The sequence below is a fragment of the Lycorma delicatula genome, chromosome 3 (assembly GCF_047948215.1).
Source record: "Lycorma delicatula isolate Av1 chromosome 3, ASM4794821v1, whole genome shotgun sequence".
NCBI lineage: Eukaryota > Metazoa > Arthropoda > Insecta > Hemiptera > Fulgoridae > Lycorma > Lycorma delicatula.
Window position 1 is genome coordinate 107,105,070 of NC_134457.1, and position 22,326 is coordinate 107,127,395.

Sequence of the window (22,326 nt, forward strand, 5' to 3'; positions counted from 1 at the left end):
ACATCAGTAAAAACCTATTTTTTTATATGTTCAGAATGACTTATTCTTTTTAAATATATTTTTATTTTTTATTCTTTTTTTTACTTATTTCTGAAACTTAATGTATTACAACATTATTACATTCTAATCTTTTGACATGTCCTAAAATGAAATTAAATATCATAACCTTGGTTTTTGTGCTTGTTTAATTCTTCATTTGATTTTCCACTTCTTGAAAAAAAGAAAATTGAAAAAAAAATTATAGCATTAATTCCATAAAATTTGATCACTGAGCTTCAATAATATTTAAACAAAATTCCTATCCATTTTATAATGTAGCAAGAGCACGCATTGCAATAGTGTTCACCTGTCTGAAAATTACAATTAATAAATCTTGTAACCAAGATTCTTAATAAAAAAAAAAAATCTTCAGAAATTAAAAAAAAAATCAAATCTTTATATTCATCTTATACTGATCCCCTTAGCAGTTCTCATTTCTACATTAAACATTCTGTTTAGCTTTAATCAATATTTCATTTTTTATTACTGCTTTATTTTACATATTATTCAATCTAAATTTAGGAAATGGCATTGGTTCCGTTGTATGTGCTCCAAATGATGTAACAAGATGTGATGGTTATTCCCAGAAACGCATAGTTATTTACCAGTTCAATTTTTTCATTATTCCAAAACTGGAGGACAAATCTGAATATCACTCCTATATTATAATGTTTATAAAGTAATATATTTTCATTATTCTGTCAAAATGGCCTTAAAATCAACAAACATACAGTCGATTTTTTTTACTACTGCCATATAATTTTGACTTTATTAGCATTATCCAAATTAAATGCATTATGTGTTGTTGAGTAACCCTTTCTAAACCTAATATGAATCATACTATTTTCATTATCCAACTTTCTAATGTTCCTAGTAATATATTGACAAATATTTTTGTGACCATCTTATTAAATGAAACCCTTTTATAATATTTATGTAAAATCTACCATTTTTTTATGAACTGAAGAAATAATATCTTTAGAGAAGTTTAAAAGTAAATGTGTTATTTCTAAAGTGATAATGAATTAACAAATAAAATTTTATAAAATCTGTAGGTACTATCTTAATAAAATCAGTGGGTACACCATCTATTTCCAGTTCTTTGCTTTGGCTTTACAGAGAACTGCTGTATTCTTTCCCCCTCTATATTTTTTTTTTTTTTGGTGAGGGTTTCCTGGGAAAAAATGTTTTCGCATTATGATCACTCAGTCCCCCTCTATTGTTAAGTCCAAACTGTTATAAGAAATATTCTACACTATGGATGTACCGCAATATATTTGTACTAAGTATTATACTGATATGCCTAATCCAGTTTTTTCATAGAAAATCTGATAGATATTTGTATTTTTTTCAAATATAATTTATATTTCAGAAATTGTTACCTCCCATATTTTGAATTCTTTTTTAACTTATCAAAAAATTAAAGATTTTTTATACTGGTGTACTCTTTATTCATTTCAGTCTAACTTTTCTAGCTTGTTCTTTTTTATCTTTCTGACAACTGAAAATGTATGAAACTTCCTCTACTCATTTTATTCATGTTCCAATCAAGCCATTTTTCTCCCATGTAACTTGGTAATCCAGAATGGTAACTACTAATCCCCCCTGTTTAATACCCATTTCTCACTACTTCACAGATCTTGTTCAGAATTAATTTCAATCAACATTTACTGACAATGCAAAATCTTATAGTATCTAAAACATTTTTGTATGTACCCTCTCATCTAATCCTATACCATTAATTTCAGTATAGGCTTAAAATCTACCCACTGGGTTGGTCTAGTGTTGCACACGTCTTCACAAATCTGCTTATTTCGAAGTCGAGAGTTCTAAGGTTCCAATCCTAGCAAAGGTAGTTACTTTTATACGGATTTGAATACTAGATCATGGATACCGGTGTTCTTTGGTGGTTGGCTTTCAATTAACTAGACATCTCGGAAATGATTGACCTGAGACTATACAAGAGTGCACTTCATTTACACTATACATATCATCCTCATTCATCCTCTGAAGTAATCCTGACAGTGGTTCTGGAGGCTAAACAAAAAAATGAGGCTTTTAAATCTGATAATTACGATGTCTCCTTTCATTCCTTACCATCACTACATTAATTGGTATATTATGTAAAAAAAAATTGCTGGAATGATTTTAAAATCCTTTATTTGTTCTAGCAAAGTAGTTGAAAATCATAGTTATTAAGACTTAGAAAAAAAACTCTTTTTTATTTGCTTTGATCTATCATTCAAAAGTGTGATATCAAATATATCACACAATTCAAAAACTATATAAACTCTTCTATTCACTAATGAATCTCTTGTATGTTGAATTAAATTTAACTCTCAGTCATTATAAATTATTACATCAGGCAGACTGAAATTCAGCTATTAAAATCTTAATACAACATAAATAGCACATCCTCATCAACCAAGATAATTCCATAACTGGGTAAAATCTTCTGCCATGTTCTACTATGTAAGAAGTATACTGTCCCAATTACAGCACCACCCACAGCTGAAACACTGAGAATACAACTTCATACTTAAGTAAGTTTGAATCTGACTTCTTAACCTTGTAAGCAGCTGTTAAAACATCTAAAACTGCAGCAGATTTTTACATAACTGATTACATTAATATTTTCAAATAATACCAACTAATTGTATAACATGTTGTTACAGACTTTCTTTAAAGAAGTCAGCTTTTATTAGTTCTATAATCTTAATTTACACTCCTCCTTCATTTTTTAAATGACATAAGTCATCTGTTAACAATATTATATATATGAACATTAACATGTCATCAGAAAAAGTAATTTATTTTAAACAGTTTTTTTATGCCTGTTTCCGGATTTTCTTTTATCACTTATTAAAAAAAAAGGTTTGATTGTCTATTTTCTTATTAACTAAGTTATACCAAATATTGAACTATCATTATATTTTTTTTTTGTGATGAATAATATGTAGCGTGTATGAAAATGCCATGCCTAACAAGGATTCAAACCTGTGACACATATTCACTGAGTTGTTTTTTTTGCACTTGAAGTTTTTTAAACAACCATCCATCATAATAAAGGTGATAAAAATTCTCAATTCTCTTAGAAACGTGACAAGTTTTGTCACATAAAGGTGAAAAAAATTTACATTTGCTAGCCTGCTAAATTTAAAAAATTAAGTATGGCATAGGCACTTGAAAAGTAACTTGTTTAGCTTGATTTTGTTTATAGACTGTACAATTAGTAGACGTGATTGACATCACAAATATTACTCCACACTAATATTTTACATTAAATAGCGTAGGAAAAAGAGATTTCATGACAAATTTTCTCCATCTATCACTTTAATTGGTTAAAGTAATTAATTCTTGGACAAGAATATTTCATATGGTGTAAGTTGATCAGTATAAGTATTTTCAGAAGTAGAAAGTACAGAGTAATACATAGTTAATTTTAGTTCCTCTCTCAACCTTTTTGAATAAAATTCATTACGTTTTTCCACATTTTAGATTACTATTATTTGAATGTGTTTCATCGTGCTTTAAAGTAATTCCAATTTTGCCATTAAATTTATCTTTTTATTGGAACAAAGTGTCATTATCACCACATTTATAAAAGTATAATCAAGATGTGATCACAAAGGTATTTTATCTTATGTTTTAATATTTTGCTTGTAACAAACTTATTGAGCATATTTTTATTCCATAACAGAATTAATTTCATCTCTAGGTTTTAGAATAAAATGACTTGAAATCTTAGATATGCTGGAGAACATGAATTCATTAAAGAATCTTTGACATTTTTCATTAGATATCAATGGAAACTGTTGAGACAAGAAGAGATAGAAGATGTATCAGTTCTTCAAGACAATTCTTATGTAGTCATGACTTCCATATCATGATTGTATTCACCACCAGATCATTTTTTTCAATAATAATTATGTATTTAATAGAAATTTGATTTAGTATCGTTTTTCTTTTAAAAATTATATATTATCAAATTATTCTTTCAGTAGAAAAAATTACAGCAAGCAGTGCTACTGTTTTATTTAACTTCATGCTTGCAGGTTACTACACTAGACGAAAGACTTTTTCTATTGTTATATTTCATGTCACAAAACAAATGTTCAATCAACTTTGATAATTTGCAATGAATTATAAAACTTATCTTGTCAAATTTCAATTATGAAATGCTTAAAAGAAATAATTTTTTTCCCTGTTACCTCTTAATAGTCTTTGCCAATAAAATATTCATCATCTTAGTAAAACATTATTTCATTTAATAATCCTTGTAACTCACTCTCTACTGGCTTTAAAGGAAGTACTATCCACTATTTACTTTAATTAAGGAAGTATTTAAAGGTCGGTTATTTTAAAGCATAAATAAGGTTATACCAAATTTAATGATGGAATAACATTTAGAAAAAAGTACTCAGTCAAGAAGGTTATATGTCCCCTGTACAGTCGCCTTCTAAGTCTTGTGGCGAATTCCATTAATATAGTTTAAATAAAATTTATTTCATTTATTGTAAATAAATATTTAATAAATTAAATATAAATTCATTTATAGTATCAGTTTTGGGAAAACTTTGAAAGAAATCTCAGTAAGATGGCTATTGCAAAATTGTGTCAGTTAGGTTCTCAAACATAAAATTGATATAGTCAATTATATGATTTTACAGTAAATTTTTAGGTTATTAATGTTTCTGTAATAATGGAATTTTACAGCACATATTTAAAAGTGATTCATACTTCTAATATCTGTTACTATTATCCGTGGCATTGTTGTGATGTTTTTTCTTAATAGTTTTTTTTGTTTATTTTAGGTATATTGCATGTGTGTATGTGTGTGTGTTGGAAAGAGGAAGATGTATATTTTTTAAGATTTTTTAAAAACTTTTATATTTATAATAATAATAATAATGTGATATACAAAACAATATATCCTGTATACAAGAATTATTAACTTCTATTTAAAATATTTACTTATTGTAAATGTTATATTTTAGTATTAGATTTAATTTAAAAATATTTTTCAATTTATGTTAATATTAGTATTGAATTTAATTTTTATTCATTCTGTTACCATTTAAAGTAATTATATAGATAGTAATAAAAAGTAGTAATAGATTATTATTATTTTATGTAATGTATTATTATTATTTTTAATAAAACAGTATTTAACTCTCTTGAATTTGATAGATGAATGTTTTCACCAATTTATATAAGTTATGGTAATAAGAATGTATAGTCTGTTGATTTTTGTACTTATATGATACGTATGACGTAAATGAACTGTAGTTTTGTACATTCTCAGGTCAATCATTCATGATATGTGTGTTTAATTGAAACCCAACCCCCAAAGAACACTGATATCAATGATCAAGTATTCAAATCCATATAAAAGTAACTGCCTTTACTGTGATTTGAACTCTTGACTTCGAAATCAGCTGATTTGCGATGACGAGTTTAGACCAACCCGGTGGCTAGAACTTCATTTTATCATAAAGTAGGAAAACTTTACCTAAGTCTGAGCTAAGTTGCCAGCCTTCGTGATGTGAGTGATAGCATCTCGGACTTTCATCCGGAGGTCACGGGATAAAATCCCAGTCAGGCATGGCATTTTCACACATGCTACAAATCATTCATCTCATCTTCTGAACTAATACCTAACAGTGGTCTTGTAGGTTAAACAAAAAAAAAAAAAGTGTGAGGTAACTTTTACTCTAATCTTTAGAAGTCTGAAAAACCTTGATTTAGAGTGAAAGTTAGAAAAAAGTGGGATTAAGTTGCCTTTCACCCTAAATTGATGTGAACTGTAGTCTATTAAAAACTATTGTTTATCTGATGAAATTTCTTTCAAAAATTAAAAATATTCAACCATAAATAAAAATTGTTTTGGAGCCCCATAAGTGTGATATTATATAAGCAACAAAAATTCTAATAAAAATTCTGTTTCAATTTTATTTGTATTATTATCTTTGTTTTCATCATAGTTTTAACCATATTTTGCTAATATTTTAATATCTTAGAACAAGTCTCTTGTTATTATTTTAATCCAGACAATGATAACGCAAAAGTGTTTTTGCCCAAAAAAAAAATTCTAGTTAATATATTTTAGAGTATTATTTATATACTTTAAAGAGCCCGTATAATAAATATCAGAAAATTGTGAAAGAATTTCTGTTGCACTTTAAAATAATGTCAGTCCATGTTGCAGTTTGATCCAAGGCCTTCAGACATTCAATTAGATCTCGCTTCACTTGGTTATCCTTGCTATAACTGCATTTGAAGATTATATGTTTGATTGTTTCCACAGCATCACCACATCTTCCACATATTGGAAATTCAGTCAGATGAAACATGTATAAATATTGTTGCATACTATATGGCTGTTCTGATTCTGGCTGTAAATGTTTGCACTTTTCTTGTCATTCCTTTGTAAACCATTAGATCATTTGGTTCTTTCTGTATGTTATAGAGTGTTCTGCCCTTAAAGGAGGATTTCCACCCAAAGTTTTTTGAAGATTCCTTTGCCTTCATTCAGACTTATTGTCATTATTTCCATTTTCTCTGGCTTAGGTTCCAAGCTTGATGCAATCACAGCCAATTTATCTGCCACTTCAGTGCCTGCTACATCACAGTGTCCTGGAATCCAATGGAAGCTTATGTTTTTGATTGTTTTGTAAAGCAGGTCATGTATTTCCTTAATATAGCAGAAAAAAGATGAAGGCTTATAGTTAGAGATTGTGTATAGGGATTTCTTCAAGTCAGCCAAAATGCATGTCATCCTGAGGCAGATCACAGCATATCTGCAGCACCACAAGTATAGCCATTAATTCAGTTTCAAGACTAGATGAAGACAAAAAAGGGACCAGATATTGCATATTTAGGTCTGGAATGTAGACCCTGGACCCTGAGAAACAATTATCAGCCCTAAATGAACCATTGGTGTAGATGTGAAGAAAATTTATAAATTTTTATTTTATCATTTCTATAGAGCTTTGTCTTAATAACTCAGTGTTCTCTTGCTTTGTTAGTTGGTCTGAAAGCTCAGCGTTGGTGTTAGCTCTGGTCCAGGACCATGGAGGGATAGTATGTATCGGCAGAATATTCTCTAGATCCATGGAGTTCCTTCATTAGTGCATCCAAAGAAAAACAAAAGGATTGTCTTCATGCCCTTTCATTAGGTCGAAGTTGTCGCATGGTGTGAGTTGCTGCATTGGTGACTTCGGTTGCTGCATTGTTCTTGATGGGCTAAGTCACAGCATATGTTGGCATTCAGTTCACACCTTGCTATCCAGGTACATGAATGAGGACACACCAACTCACCCCCACAACAGCTATTTAATTAACTGAAAAAAATCTTGTGCATTAGTGCTGTAAAAGGTCCCATGGAAGAAAAAATTCCATTATTTTGAAAGTGAGTTGTCAAATATTTAATTATTTTAAGGAATACTTTATACTGATATTAAACTTGTATTAAACATGTCATGTATAGTTTATTTAATGAACCATCAAATTTAAGACTGATAATTGATTGTAATAGTAAATAATTGATTATAATAAGTGGAAAAGCAATAAAAGATTAAACTTTTTTTTTGGTTACTCATATAAATTCATATCATTGTATCAGTGGATTAATCATCCCATTATTTTAATTACTAATTAATCAAAGGTCATTCAGAAATAATGTACCACCCTTGTTACTGGTTTGTTATGTAACTTCAGGACTTAAGTATACTTTAAGGAAGGACATTTTTACATTTATTAGAACAGGGTAAAGTTATAATATTACTTATCATTAGATAAAGGAGTTGATATATCACTGTGTAACATAGAGCTTGTTATGTTGAAAAAAGAATTGCCTTAAAGGTGTTATTTGTCAACAGCCCCTTACAATTTTGTTATTTTTTTCTTAAAAAGAGGAAGATAACTCATAGTATTACATGATATTGGTTAAAATTTGAAAGCTTGTTTACTTTCATTTTTTTGTTAAATGTAATAGTTTTATATGAAAGTTTATATTGTTTTAATTTATAAATTTTATTTATTATTTGTGTGATATTTTGTTAAGTTTCAAACACTAGTAAACATATCCATTTATTTTGTTATTCATTTTTTTTTTTTTTCATTAAATTAAAATTGATGAAAATTGTTGTGTTATTTTATTCCTAGTTATGTTGATTACCTTATTATTATTAAAGAAATAGGATGACTTATAAGCTCTTGTGACCCTGTGCTTCCTCGTTCAAGGTGTTACAAGGAGGAACACTGGTTTACTGTATACAATACTTAAAAAACTAAACAGGATTTTCAAATTATTAGTTCCACAGGGCGTTCAGTTTAGTGAAGAAAGCAATAGGAAACCACTTCTTCACACTTCACTTCCCCTGGTAAACAAGGCATAAGTCTTTTTACTCTTGAGAATTGCTATGTCATTTTGAGCAGTCTCATGTTGGGTCACCTACAACCACTTAGTAATGATATATAACACATATATAGTTCCTACTGACTTTCACTAGCTGACTAACACTGGTCCTATTGAAAACTAGTACTGAATTAAATCGGTTCAAAATTTTATTTTAAACATATTTAATGTACTTAAAATGTTAAAATTGTAAAGAAATAAAAATAATTATATAATATATGAATATGATATGTTCTCAACATATAAAAATGCCATATTAGATACTGAGCTTCCATTTTATTTAAAAAAATATATTCTTGGAAAAATCTTAATTCATATTTTAAGGAATTTAATTTTTTGAGTCCATACTAAACATTTAAAGAAGTGTTCCCTACAAAAGCAATGTTAAATTTAAAATGCATTTTATAACTTTTAGTTTTTCATTAAGCTTTTCTTCATTTCTCCTTTCACTGAGCTTTCTTTTTTTCATTTACTTTGTAAATGTATTAATTTTTTTTTTTTTTTTGTCTTCAGTCATTTGACTGGTTTGATGCAGCTCTCCAAGATTCCCTATCTAGTGCTAGTCGTTTCATTTCAGTATACCCTCTACATCCTACATCCCTAACAATTTGTTTTACATATTCCAAACGTGGCCTGCCTACACAATTTTTTCCTTCTACCTGTCCTTCCAATATTAAAGCGACTATTCCAGGATGCCTTAGTATGTGGCCTATAAGTCTGTCTCTTCTTTTAACTATATTTTTCCAAATGCATCTTTCTTCATCTATTTGCCGCAATACCTCTTCGTTTGTCACTTTATCCACCCATCTGATTTTTAACATTCTCCTATAGCACCACATTTCAAAAGCTTCTAATCTTTTCTTCTCAGATACTCCGATTGTCCAAGTTTCACTACCATATAAAGCGACACTCCAAACATACACTTTCAAAAATCTTTTCCTGACATTTAAATTAATTTTTGATGTAAACAAATTATATTTCTTACTGAAGGCTCGTTTAGCTTGTGCTATTCGGCATTTTATATCGCTCCTGCTTCTTTAGTAATTCTTTTAGTAATTCTACTTCCCAAATAACAAAATTCTTCTACCTCCATAATCTTTTCTCCTCCTATTTTCACATTCAGTGGTCCATCTTTGTTATTTCTACTACATTTCATTACTTTTGTTTTGTTCTTGTTTATTTTCATGCGATAATTCTTGCGTAGGACTTCATCTATGCCATTCATTGTTTCTTCTAAATCCTTTTTACTCTCGGCTAGAATTACTATATCATCAGCAAATCGTAGCATCTTTATCTTTTCACCTTGTACTGTTACTCCGAATCTAAATTGTTCTTTAACATCATTAACTGCTAGTTCCATGTAAAGATTAAAAAGTAACGGAGACAGGGAACATCCTTGTCGGACTCCCTTTCTTATTATGGCTTCTTTCTTATGTTCTTCAATTGTTACTGTTGCTGTTTGGTTCCTGTACATGTTAGCAATTGTTCTTCTATCTCTGTATTTGAACCCTAATTTTTTTAAAATGCTGAGCATTTTATTCCAGTCTACGTTATCGAATGCCTTTTCTAGGTCTATAAACGCCAAGTATTTTGGTTTGTTTTTCTTTAATCTTCCTTCTACTATTAATCTGAGGCCTAAAATTGCTTCCCTTGTCCCTATACTTTTCCTGAAACCAAATTGGTCTTCTCCTAACACTTCTTCCACTCTCCTCTCAATTCTTCTGTATAGAATTCTAGTTAAGATTTTTGATGCATGACTAGTTAAACTAATTGTTCTGTATTCTTCACATTTATCTGCCCCTGCTTTCTTTGGTATCATGACTATAACACTTTTTTTGAAGTCTGACGGAAATTCCCCTTTTTCATAAATATTACACACCAGTTTGTATAATCTATCAATCGCTTCCTCACCTGCACTGCGCAGTAATTCTACAGGTATTCCGTCTATTCCAGGAGCCTTTCTGCCATTTAAATCTTTTAATGCTCTCTTAAATTCAGATCTCAGTATTGTTTCTCCCATTTCATCCTCCTCAACTTCCTCTTCTTCCTCTATAACACCATTTTCTAATTCATTTCCTCCGTATAACTCTTCAAATGTATTAATATCATCATCATTTTCTAAATTAAAATGTTTCAAAAACAGTTATTTATAATTTCAAGCATTTTAATACTTTCTGCATTCTTAACTACACAATATTCAAATATTAAACTCGCCTAGAAAGTAAGAAATGACAATTTTCTGCTATATTTCGCCCGTGGAGCAACCCTCTTGATGATCCAACAATAATCATCCAGATCTTAGGATTCCATTTGTTTTGATACCTCTTTTCCATAGCTGAAATCTCCTGATGAAACTGTTCCCTGTGCTTGTTGCTCACTGTGCCAAAATTTTCCAGGAAGAAATCTAGGTGCAAATGCAGGAAGTGTATTTTTAAGGGCATATTACAACCCAAATTTGTATGTTATAAAATCGTTGACAATATCACACTAATTTTCCGCCTTTCAATTTCCCATAAAACTCTGAGTAACATTTTTGAATGCATGCCAAGCTGTTTTCTCCAGTGGATTCAATAGTTTCTCAAACTTTTCATCTTGCATTAGTGATCATATTTGTGGACCACCAAATATTCCTTCTTTAACTTTTGCATCACTTTCTTTTCTTTTCTTTCTTTTTCCTGTTTAGCCTCCGGTAACTACCGTTTAGATAATTCTTCAGAGGATGAATGAGGATGATATGTATGAATGTAAATGAAGTGTAGTCTTGTACTTTCTCAGTTCGACCATTCCTGAGATGTGTGGTTAATTGAAACCTAACCACCAAAGAACACCGGTATCCACGATCTAGTATTCAAATCCGTGTAAAAATAACTGGCTTTACTAGGACTTGAACGCTGTAACTCTCGACTTCCAAATCAGCTGACTTGGGAAGACGCGTTAACCACTAGACCAATCCGGTGGGTTAACTTTTGCATCACTAGTTTTAGTAAACTTTTCTGTTTTAAGTACATGAGAACAGGAGTATTGTCCATGGCCTTGATGAATTCTTCATTAAGCCTATTTTGATATGTAAAATAGGTAGATACACATTTTTAGGATTACACAATGGGTCATGTTTCACATTTTTCTGTTCAGGAATGAATGATTGTCGTTTAGATAATTTTTTTCTAATGAAATGGTTTTTTCTGTTACTACTATCCCATTCACACAAAAAAACAACAGTACTTTGTGTAACCAAACTACAGACCAAGAATAAGTGCAATTAGCTTCAAATCACCACAAATATTCCAATCATACACTTCATATTGGAGTTTTTCAATACAAATTTAAAATTTTCATGTGTTTCTTTCATACTAGCAGAGTGAGCCATAGGTACTTATGGGAATTTATTGCCATTATGCAGAAGCACAACTTCTAAACTGTTAGAGGAATCAATAAACTAGTGCCATTCTGTTGGGTTGTGTTCATTACAAAGTGTCTTCATAAGAGAAGAAATGTCATTACAAAACACTAAGCCATTTTCCTCAGAAAAATAGTCTAAATTCAGAATGACGAGTTCAATAAGTACATATCTTTGTTATTCTTTTGAAAAAGATTCCATCCTTTTAACCAGGAAGCAAGCATTTCAGACTGTTTTATGGATAACTTTAAATCTTGTATGAGATCGTTTAAAATAAGAAAATTTTAAACGATCTCATTAAATGAGGCTCAGATGAACTGCTTTCTTCAAAAGTTGTATCACCAGAATTTTTTTTTCCTCCTTACTTCCGTCAGACTCTGAGCTCTCTTCATCTAATGTCACATGTTCTACAAGCTTTGGTAGATTCTTTATAGTTTGGAACTGATCTCATTGCAGATTGCAAGTTAGGGTACACCACTGTAAGTTTTGATTTTGAAGTAATCCCTTTAATGTTTGTTAAACAGAAATAACAGTCAGAAGAGTGATCTTTGGGTTCCCTCCAAATCATGGGGATAGGAAATGGCATATAGCGGGTGCCATTTTTCCCTGCAGTGAGCAGCCTAGAACACAATAACAACAGATATGTGGGGCCCAGGCTCTTGTGTGGTCCCCTGACTTTACACCCAAAATAAAGTTCATAGGACCTTTTTACTAATGGAGTAAGGTTTCATCTTTGGGACTTGAGTGTCACTTGACCGAACCACCATCCAAAAAGAAATCAGTTTACCTCAGAAAAGGAAAATGTTATCAATATTCCTCCTGTTATTGAAGCAGATCATATTAGTTTACCACTTCTGTATGTAATACTAGGCCTAATGAAGAATGTTGTAAAAGCATTAGATAAAGATAAAGGCTGCTTTAAATATTTAGCTGAGGTTTTTTCACAATTAAGTGAACCCAAATTAAAAGATGGAATATTCATTGGACCACAAATAGAAAAATTAATTTTTGAAAATATATTTGACAGCAAACTGAATCATGAACTAGCAGCATGAAAGTTATTCAAAGATGTCATTACTGGTTTTCTTGGAAACAAAACAGCTGAAAACCATGAGTGGCCTATAAATGAACTCCTAGTCAACCACAAAAATTTAGGCTGCAGAATATCATTGAAAATTGATTTTTTTATTCTCGTTTAGATTTTTTCCCTTTAAACTTGGGTGACATCAGCTATGAACAAGAAGAAAGTTTCCATCAAGATATATTGCAGATAGAATAAGGTTATCAAGGCAGATAGGATGAATCTAAGAAGAGTGACTACATCTGGGTAATAAAAAGAGAAGACTTCACTAAACACCAAAGGAAAATAAGAAAAATAAAATTTAAGATAAAAGTAAATGTCTGCAAAATAAATGTAGTAATTTTATTGTAATTATTATTATTTTTGGATTCTTATTACACAAGCCGATGAGTTGTGTTTTTTAGTTTTTGATAATTGATTCTTATATATTGTCTAGTGCTGAATCTGAAAATAACCTTCCTTTTTTTCCATTACGTCGGGCTTTTTTGCAAATCATGAATTTCAAGATTTGTAAAAAGTTGAAAAATTGTGAAAATGTGATGCAAAAATAGATATAAAACCTTTTTTTATAATAAATTAATGTAATATATTCACTTTTATGGCTTATACTATGCATTCTTATAGTAGAACAGTTGAGTGGTTGAAGAGATTGACAGGATAGGCACTGACCCCTTTATTTGTAATGAAAATTGCCACAAAATAAGCCTAATTTCTATTATAGTGCATTTTAAATTAATTTTTTTGTATTTTTTTATTTAATTCATTTTTATGAGGTAAGTCATGCCTTTGGAAAATATTCCTCCCTCTTCACCTACTGTTAATGATGAAGTATAAACTACTCCTCCTGTTTGTTCACCCACCCTTAATGACGAAGTATGTAAAATACTTACAGTTTTATTCCATGTGTCGAAGTTTATTTGGGTGGCTTACACTTTTGCTTTGCACTTTTCCTTCTATGTTCTCTATAGGGTTCATCTCCATATAACATCCAGCAATAGTCTGCCATCATCGTAGAAATACATTTTCCTTGATACCTTCTTTCAATTTCTTTCATGTTCTGATGAAATCTCTCACCATCGCTTCACTAATGACACCCAGCTTTTTAGGAAAGTAGTCCTAGTCCACAAGTGAATTTAGGAAGTGAAACTTCAAGCTCATGGAACATCCTAAATTTTTGTTCTTCTACAGCAAGTTTTCAATTATTGATTTGAAGTTCAGATCCTTCTTATTGCCCAGAGTCTTGATTACTATGTCTTTAAAGACTCCACAGGCTTTTTTCTGTAACTTTCATTTGTTTCTCAAAATTACCACCTTTAAGAAGTTTTCTGTGTCAGGACAAGTAAACACACCCTCTTTTAGTTTGGCGGTTGATAAAACTGGAAATTTGTCACAGACATATTTAAAACATTTACCTTCTTTTGGTAAGGCTTTGATAAATTGCTTCATCCAACTTAGCTTGATATGCAGAGATGGAAGAAGAACTTTATTCAGGTATATGAGAACTTTTCAGAGCACATTTTTGGTTCCAGGTTCTAATAAAGCTCTATTTCATCAATCTTTCCTTATCCAACAATTTTCTCTGTCTTTGCTACTCCATTCACACATAAAACAAGGAAACTTTGAGTATCCTCCTTGCTCTTGTAAGAGCATCGATATTATTTTGAGATTGCCGCACATGATCCTTAACACACACATAATCATTTAATTTCATTGAGAATGAATTCCAAATCATTGTAATCCTCCTTTAAATGGACAGAATGTCCGACTGGTATTGACAGACATGTATTCTCATTGTGAGGAAAGATAACTTTGAAGCTTCTTTTGGATGAATCTATGAACACTCTCCAATCAGTACTTTTGTATGGAATGTTAAATCAATTAAGAGTCCACTACATCAGTGCAGAAGACTAATTCTCCTTCTTCCAAAAAATATGGCAGAAAATCCTTTTTTCTGTACATGAACCAGGAAAACGAGGTGCTGACTGCTAGCAGGTTCTTCTCTTTATGCATCAAACCAAGCAATTCTGAATTTTCTTTGATCAGATGTAAGTCTCAAACTAAATCGTTTAGTTCAGACTGTGAATAAAGCTCTTTGTGCGCAGCTATCTCCAGGTTTGTACTCCTCAATGTTATCATCACTTATGGAACCATCTATTTCAGGTTAATTTTCTGGTGGAATTGGCACTGGTACATGTAGACCATAAGGAACCGGGTGTAAAGCAAATGGAAAATTTGGTTAGATGATTCTTTTTTTATTCTTCAAATTAAAGCTGTGAACACCAATCGAACAGAAGTAACAATCATTGGTGTGATTTCATGACTCCTGCCATACCATTGGAACTCGAAATCTTAACGCTTCTAGTTCACCCTTTGAACACCATCTAAGTCCTTAAACCCATGGGTAGCAAACATAGTGGGATGCCCAAGTTTCTTGTTTAAAATCCAGTATAATTAACATCAGGATAAAACTTTGTAAATCACCTATTACAGGTTCAAAACTAATGAACAAAATATTAACCATAACAGGAAACTTAACATATAGCATGTTATTGTAATTGCAAATATGATGGAACAGAATGGAATTTAAAATTGCACTAAATTTGACAAATGCAACATATGCAAAGTGACATCATGCAGACTAAATAAACTATTTGACTACATATTAAGGGGTTTCCAGACCACTTTTAAGATAGGTAACATCATAACAGTGGTGACTTTTTTTAACTTTTTAGACTTTTATTTTCTTTTATTTAAATTCATTTTATCACCTTCTATGATGTCAAAGATTTATTTTTTGTTTTGTGTTCACTAAGCTCAAAAAAGGAACTAATTAATGCAACAAGCAAATTTTGTATTTATTATCAACAGAATTATTAATTAATATTTACTCTTATTATTATTATTATTATATTTTTGTTAATTTTTTTATCAAAGTTTTACCATGGTTTCCCTTGATCTATCCAGCCAAATGCCTGCACAGTTTCTTTTTTATCCATGAAGTAGTAATCTATGCACTTCGAATGTGATGTGTATAATGTATTATTAAATACAAATTAGAAGAAATGGTTTATTAATCTATATTTATTGGAATAAATACTAGAATACAAACGTCTGCTTATCATTTGCACAACTACCATCTGATGAATCCAGCTGTATCCTGTTTATACCACATTCAAATTTATTGGAGTATTCTCTTATTTTATTTGTAGAGTGAATACTTTGTTCCAATTTGTGGGTTTAGAAAATTTTTCATATAATTTACTTTCTAATAAAAATAATTTATAATAAATTTTGCTTTGACATGGTCACTAAAAAAATGCTCTTTACTTTCGTTTTAGAAGTTCCTAATGAGCTAATGAGTTATTATTGCCTCTTTAAACCAATGATTCTCTACCTTTTTAGCTCCACAACCTCCAAAAAGTAAAAAAAAAAATATATATATATGAATATTTTGCAACCCCCTAACCACAACTCGATAATGTGGATAAGATAATGTAGTTCCTCCTAGGACAAGAATTGAGTTATTTAAATGTTCTTTCGTAGGTTTAAAAATATTTAATCACTTACCAAGGGAATATAAATCCATAGAAGACTAAAAGGTTTTCACCACCAATTTATGATTGGTTGTTGTCGACTGAAGATGTAGAGAGTTTTATTAATTGGCTGGTCTGTGATTCTGGGTGGAATGATGACTCTAAAAGTTTCATCTTTTTATTAACTTTATTTTCTTTAAATTTTATCTAGGATTAATTTAATTTTCAATTTTATCACTGTATTCTTGTATTGTATTTATGGTTCTGTGTTATTTAATCTGTATGCATGTATATACAATCTTGTCACTAGCTGAAATTTTAGTACTGCAAGACTTGTATCGTGTAATTAATTTTGAAATCAACACTTGACACAATTATTCAATAATTGATTAGTTTATTATTTTACTCACCAAAAATATTTGGATAGTAACCTCCAATAGAGTTATTACTATAGGGGGTATCTAGTTCCACAAGATTATGTGATAATTGTTTACTTTTATTATTTTACTTCTATTTTATATTGTTTGGTTGTATGTCTACTAAGCTTATGTATTAAGAATTTTTTAACTGTAAATAATTTTATTTTCACTTGTAATCTGTTTATTCTGTGAAATTAAAATTATTATTATTATTTATCATGTGTGTAACATTCCTTCTTGGAGATTCAGTAGTAATTAATTAACCACTGGAATGGCAAAACTTATTATGATGATTTATATAAATACAAGAAAGTTATTTCTTAATTACTAGCAAAACACAAAAAGTAATATGAACAATTCGGTGCAATTATCTGTATTCAGTTCATTATTTCAAATATTAAAATTCTTATTTCAACAAGTTTTTAAAATCATACCATGCAATGCCACGTTGGTTACGGACAATTTCTGATAATGTTATAGATTTTTCATTATTTGTATTTAGTTTCTTATAACATTACTTAAAATTGGTATTTACATAAAAAAATTGTAATTGTATATTGTTACAAAAATAAAACTTTTTTTAATTTCAATTCTGAAGTGTTCAAAAGCAAATTTTATAAAGTTAAATATGTTCTTCATCACCAGCATTCTTATACTTTTCATGTTCATCCATCAACTGCAATATATCCTCTGATAACCAAGGTTTTCTATCAGTTCTCTTTGTTACGCTTAAGCTCACTTCTGCTGATTTAAGAATTTCCTTTTTAACATTCTCCCATTCTTCTTCTATATTTTCTACCATATCAGTTTTACTCAGACCTCTTGCGATATCATCCTCAAAATTCTTCTTTACCTCCTCTTCCTTAAGAATTTCTAAATTCCACCGATTCTTCTCATACCTTTTCTTTTGGTTTTTAAACCCCAATCTACATTTCATCATCTCTAAATTATGGTTGCTATCAATGTCTGCTCCTGAACATGCAATCGTCAAGTTGATTTCTAAATCTTTGTTTAACCATGATATAATCTATCTGATAACCGCAGTATTACCAGGCTTTGCCCATGTATGTATTCTTCTATTATGAATTTTAAACTGGGTACTAGCAATTACTAAATTATACTTCCTGTAAAACTCAGCAAGTTGTTCCCCTCTTTCATTCCTTTTGCCCAGATCGTATTCCCCCACAATATTTCCGTCCTTGCCTTTTCCAATGCTTGCATTCCAATCTCCAACTACTATTAAATTTTCATCTCCTTTTATGTGTTTAATTGTTTCATCAATTTCTTCATATACACACTCTACCTCATCATCATCATGAGTACTAGGCATATAGAAGTTAACAATCATTGTTGATATAGGTTTTGATTTTATCCTTTTACAATGATTCTATTGCTAAGTTTTTTGAAAACCTCTACTCTCTTCCCTAACTACTTGTTCATTACAAAACCTACAACTGCCTGCCCTTTATTTGACACTGAGTTAATCACTCTAAAATCACCTGACCAAAAGGTGTTTTCCTCTTCCCACCAAACCTCGCTAATTCCTACTCCAACTACATTCAATCTATTTCCCTCTTTAAATTTTCTAACCTACCAACCTTGTTTATTAATTTTTTGGATATATTGGACAGCACTTTTTACAATGATACATACAATTGGCAGTTTTTTTTTATTATTTGAAGCGTTAGCAAAGAAAATTCATTTTCTCAAAAATTTATATTGATCATTATTTTATTAAGAAATGAAATATGTAGCAACATACTGTATTTCTGTTTTTGTCTCACCTATTCCTATTAGTATACAAAATATGAGAAGAGTCTACAACAACAATTATTTCTACTGAAAAAAAAAACACAATGAACTATCATCCAATAACACTGATAAACATAATTTTTTTTCCTAACATGTGATACATGATTTTAATCTGTTTTTTGATATTGAAAACTGATATGAGTTCAGAATCTTTATATTACCTATAATTTTTTTTAAAATTGTAAATTTAATTAAAGGATTTTTTTTCATTTTTCAACATATAGTTAGCATTTAAAGCTCCTATATTGTATTTTGTTAGCTCATTTTTTATTGTTTAACTTTGCTAACATAATTTTCAAGCCATAAATAATCAATATTAGATAAATAATTAAATCATATAAGAATCACATATTATGACATCATATCTAATACTGAAAAGTGAGCCGTCATGGACAAGATTAATCACCTCTGTGCTGGTCAAAATATGTAGCTGAAAGCACTGTTGTGTTGTTTGTATTAAGCAATGGATTTAGGAATGAATTAATTTTGTTCAGTTTTATTGCTTTCTTAAGTTTGTTAACAGTGCAGTGTCATGCCTTAAAATTGTGTAAATGATGTGGATGCATTTTGTTATGTATGTGGTGAGTTTACTGTAAAATTAAATAGAAAAACATTACACCTTTAATTAAAAAAGCATATCATTTGTATTTTCAGTGTAAAATTGGTGATCAGGATACGACATGGGCTCCTTATATAGTATGCACTAATTGTTTAAGAGGATAGCTGAAAGGTACATGGAAGGCTTTGCCATTTGGTATACCTATGGTTTGACATGAACCAAAGGATCATGTAACTGATTGCTACTTTTGTTTAAAAATTGTGCCTGGAATTTCTAAAAAATCTAAACATACTCTAAAATATCCTTCATTACAATCTGCAATCAGGCCTGTACCTCAGAGTGAAATTATTCCAGTTCCTGAGCCACTTGTGAATGTATGTTTTGAAAGCAGCGATAAAGAATCGGGCAGTACAAAAGAAGACAATAATGATTTTGATTTCTTCCAATAAGCCACATCTTATATCACAAGATAAATTAAATGACTTGGTTAGGGATTTCAATTTTTTTAAAAATCAAGCCTAACTATTAGAATCAAACTGCATGACTGGAATTTACTTTTAAAAAATACAAAAATTTCAGGCTTTCAACGCCGACAAAAAGAACTTTCTCAGTTCTTTATTAATGAAAATAATTTGGTTTATTGCACAAATAATGATGACTTTATGTTGCACCTAGGACAAGTTCATAAACATGAGGAATGGTGTTTTTTATAGATTCGTTCATGTATAGTTTAAAAGTGGTTCTACTACACAATTGTAACAAATATCCTTTGATACCAATCGCTTATGGTATTTATTAATTTGAAAGAGACATACAGTGTGATGAAAGATGTTCTTGAAAAAATAAATTATAAAAAACATAGCTGGAACATATATGGTGATTTGAAAGTTATAGCTATTTTGTTAGGCGTGCAGGTAAACTATACTACAGTGTTTTCTTTGCGAATCGGACAGCCAAGCTAGGGATAAACATTATGTTACCAAAGAGTGGAAGAAACGAGACAACTTAAATCCGAATGGGAAAAATATTTTTCACGAGCCTTTAGTAGAACCCAAAAAATATTTTTATCCCCTCACAAATATCAAGCTAGGACTAATGAAAAATGTTGTAAAAGCAGATATATGCTTATGCTATCTAAAACTGATTGTTGTGGTAACCATTTTCTTGTTATAACATTGTTAGGCACCGAAGGATTATTGTTTGGGACTTTCATACGGTTCCCATGAGTATCGTAATTGAATGACCACTACAGCAGAGCGTGTGCATACTAGAGCTATCTTAATACAACTGGATTCACCCAGGTGCCATCACTCAAGACTCAGTACATAGAGCCATCCACCCATCAACATAATAGTTTCCACCTTGGGTTATGGTTGCATTTTGTAAGGTGTCACATCATCATCGAATGTTAAGTGTAAGTAGTGTATGATGTTGTGTTGCTGTGTAAGGGTATATGTTGTAATTTTTGTAGTGTATGTGTATGGTGTAAAAGGTTCAGCAGCTCTGTGTGTAGTAAGTGGAAAAACTGCTGAGGCTAGGGCCTATGGACATCAAATCCTAAAGACTACCCTTGGAGAAAAAAAAAGGTTGTCTTGTTTGTCAAACTTAGTCATCACAGAACTACTGTGAAGGCCAATACGTATTATGAAATGTTGAAAATTCTTAGAAAAGCTATAAATAAACAAACGAGCATTGTCATGAAAAAACAAAATTTTAGCAAGATTTTGTTTTTTCATGACAATGCTTGGACACATATGGCAATTGAGACAGTGACGAGACTGGAAAAATTTCATTCATCAACCATATAGCCCTGACTCCTAGCGATTATTTTCTTTTTCTTCACCTTAAATAATGGCTTGTACCACAATTTTGAAGATAAAAATGGTATTACTGCATGGTTTAAGTCACTGGTGGCAGAATTTCTTGAAGAGGAAATGAAGGAGCCAGTGAAATTATGTAAAATGTGTAGAGTTGTATGTAGAAGAGCAGTAAATAGATATAATTTTTATGTGCAAGTAAATGTGTTCATATTTTTTACTTTTATTTTAAAATTATCTTACTTTAAAAACACGCATTGTATATTCAAATCCAAAAAGGGAAAGTAGTTGAAAGTTTTGTTTTTAAACTACAATATTTTTTAGTTTGAAAATCATTTGTTCTTAATAAGAGCAATGCTATTTTTTGGCTCATCAAGATTGGATATGATGTCATAAATATATGCCAAAATCATTTATACAGATCCACACATAAATAAAAATTTGTGCACAGAATTTATACGGAAAAATACATTGCCTATTTGTGACCGGTTATTACAATTTTAAATGAGTGCAATTAGATTATACAGATTATTTTACTATGGTTGTCCTTCTGAAGCTAATTTCTCAAGAGAATTACAACAAAAAATAATTTTAAAATACTTTAGTCACCAATAAAAATAGAAAATGCGTTAGAGAAATTTGGTTATTGGGAGAAACTAATATTTTAACAGATTGCTTCTGCCTACTCAAGCAATTTAGTGATTTTGTGACCAGTCAATGTCTTAATTTATTATAGTGACTATTAATTGGTTTGGCCTGTTGTTCTATGCTGAAATAGAACTCTTGTCTAAAAACCAGAAATGATTCTTGTAATCCAGTTATCGTTCCTTTTTTTGGGGGGTGTAGGTCTGAGATTGGGCGTTACTAATTTATAGTGTGAAGTAACCTGTTATAAGTACAATTACTTTTTTTTTTTGAGATGGTGCAATATTTAATATAAGAATTGACATAGCCCAGAATCAGGGTTCAAAATATACCTTTTCCATTAACTGCTCAAAATCTTTGTTTCACAGAGACGAATCTGATGGATGTTGTACGTTATGTTGATGTTTTGAAACTGATATAAATGAAAATAAAAACAAAACACTTATTCAATGATTTAACATAATAATAAATACCAATTTAAGTATCTTGTAAAATTTATCAAACTATTGATTAGTCACACTAATATGCTACTTCAACTTATCAGAGATAAGTATAATATTAAATTTCAATAGCACAATTATTTTATACCTATTTTTTCTTCTTCT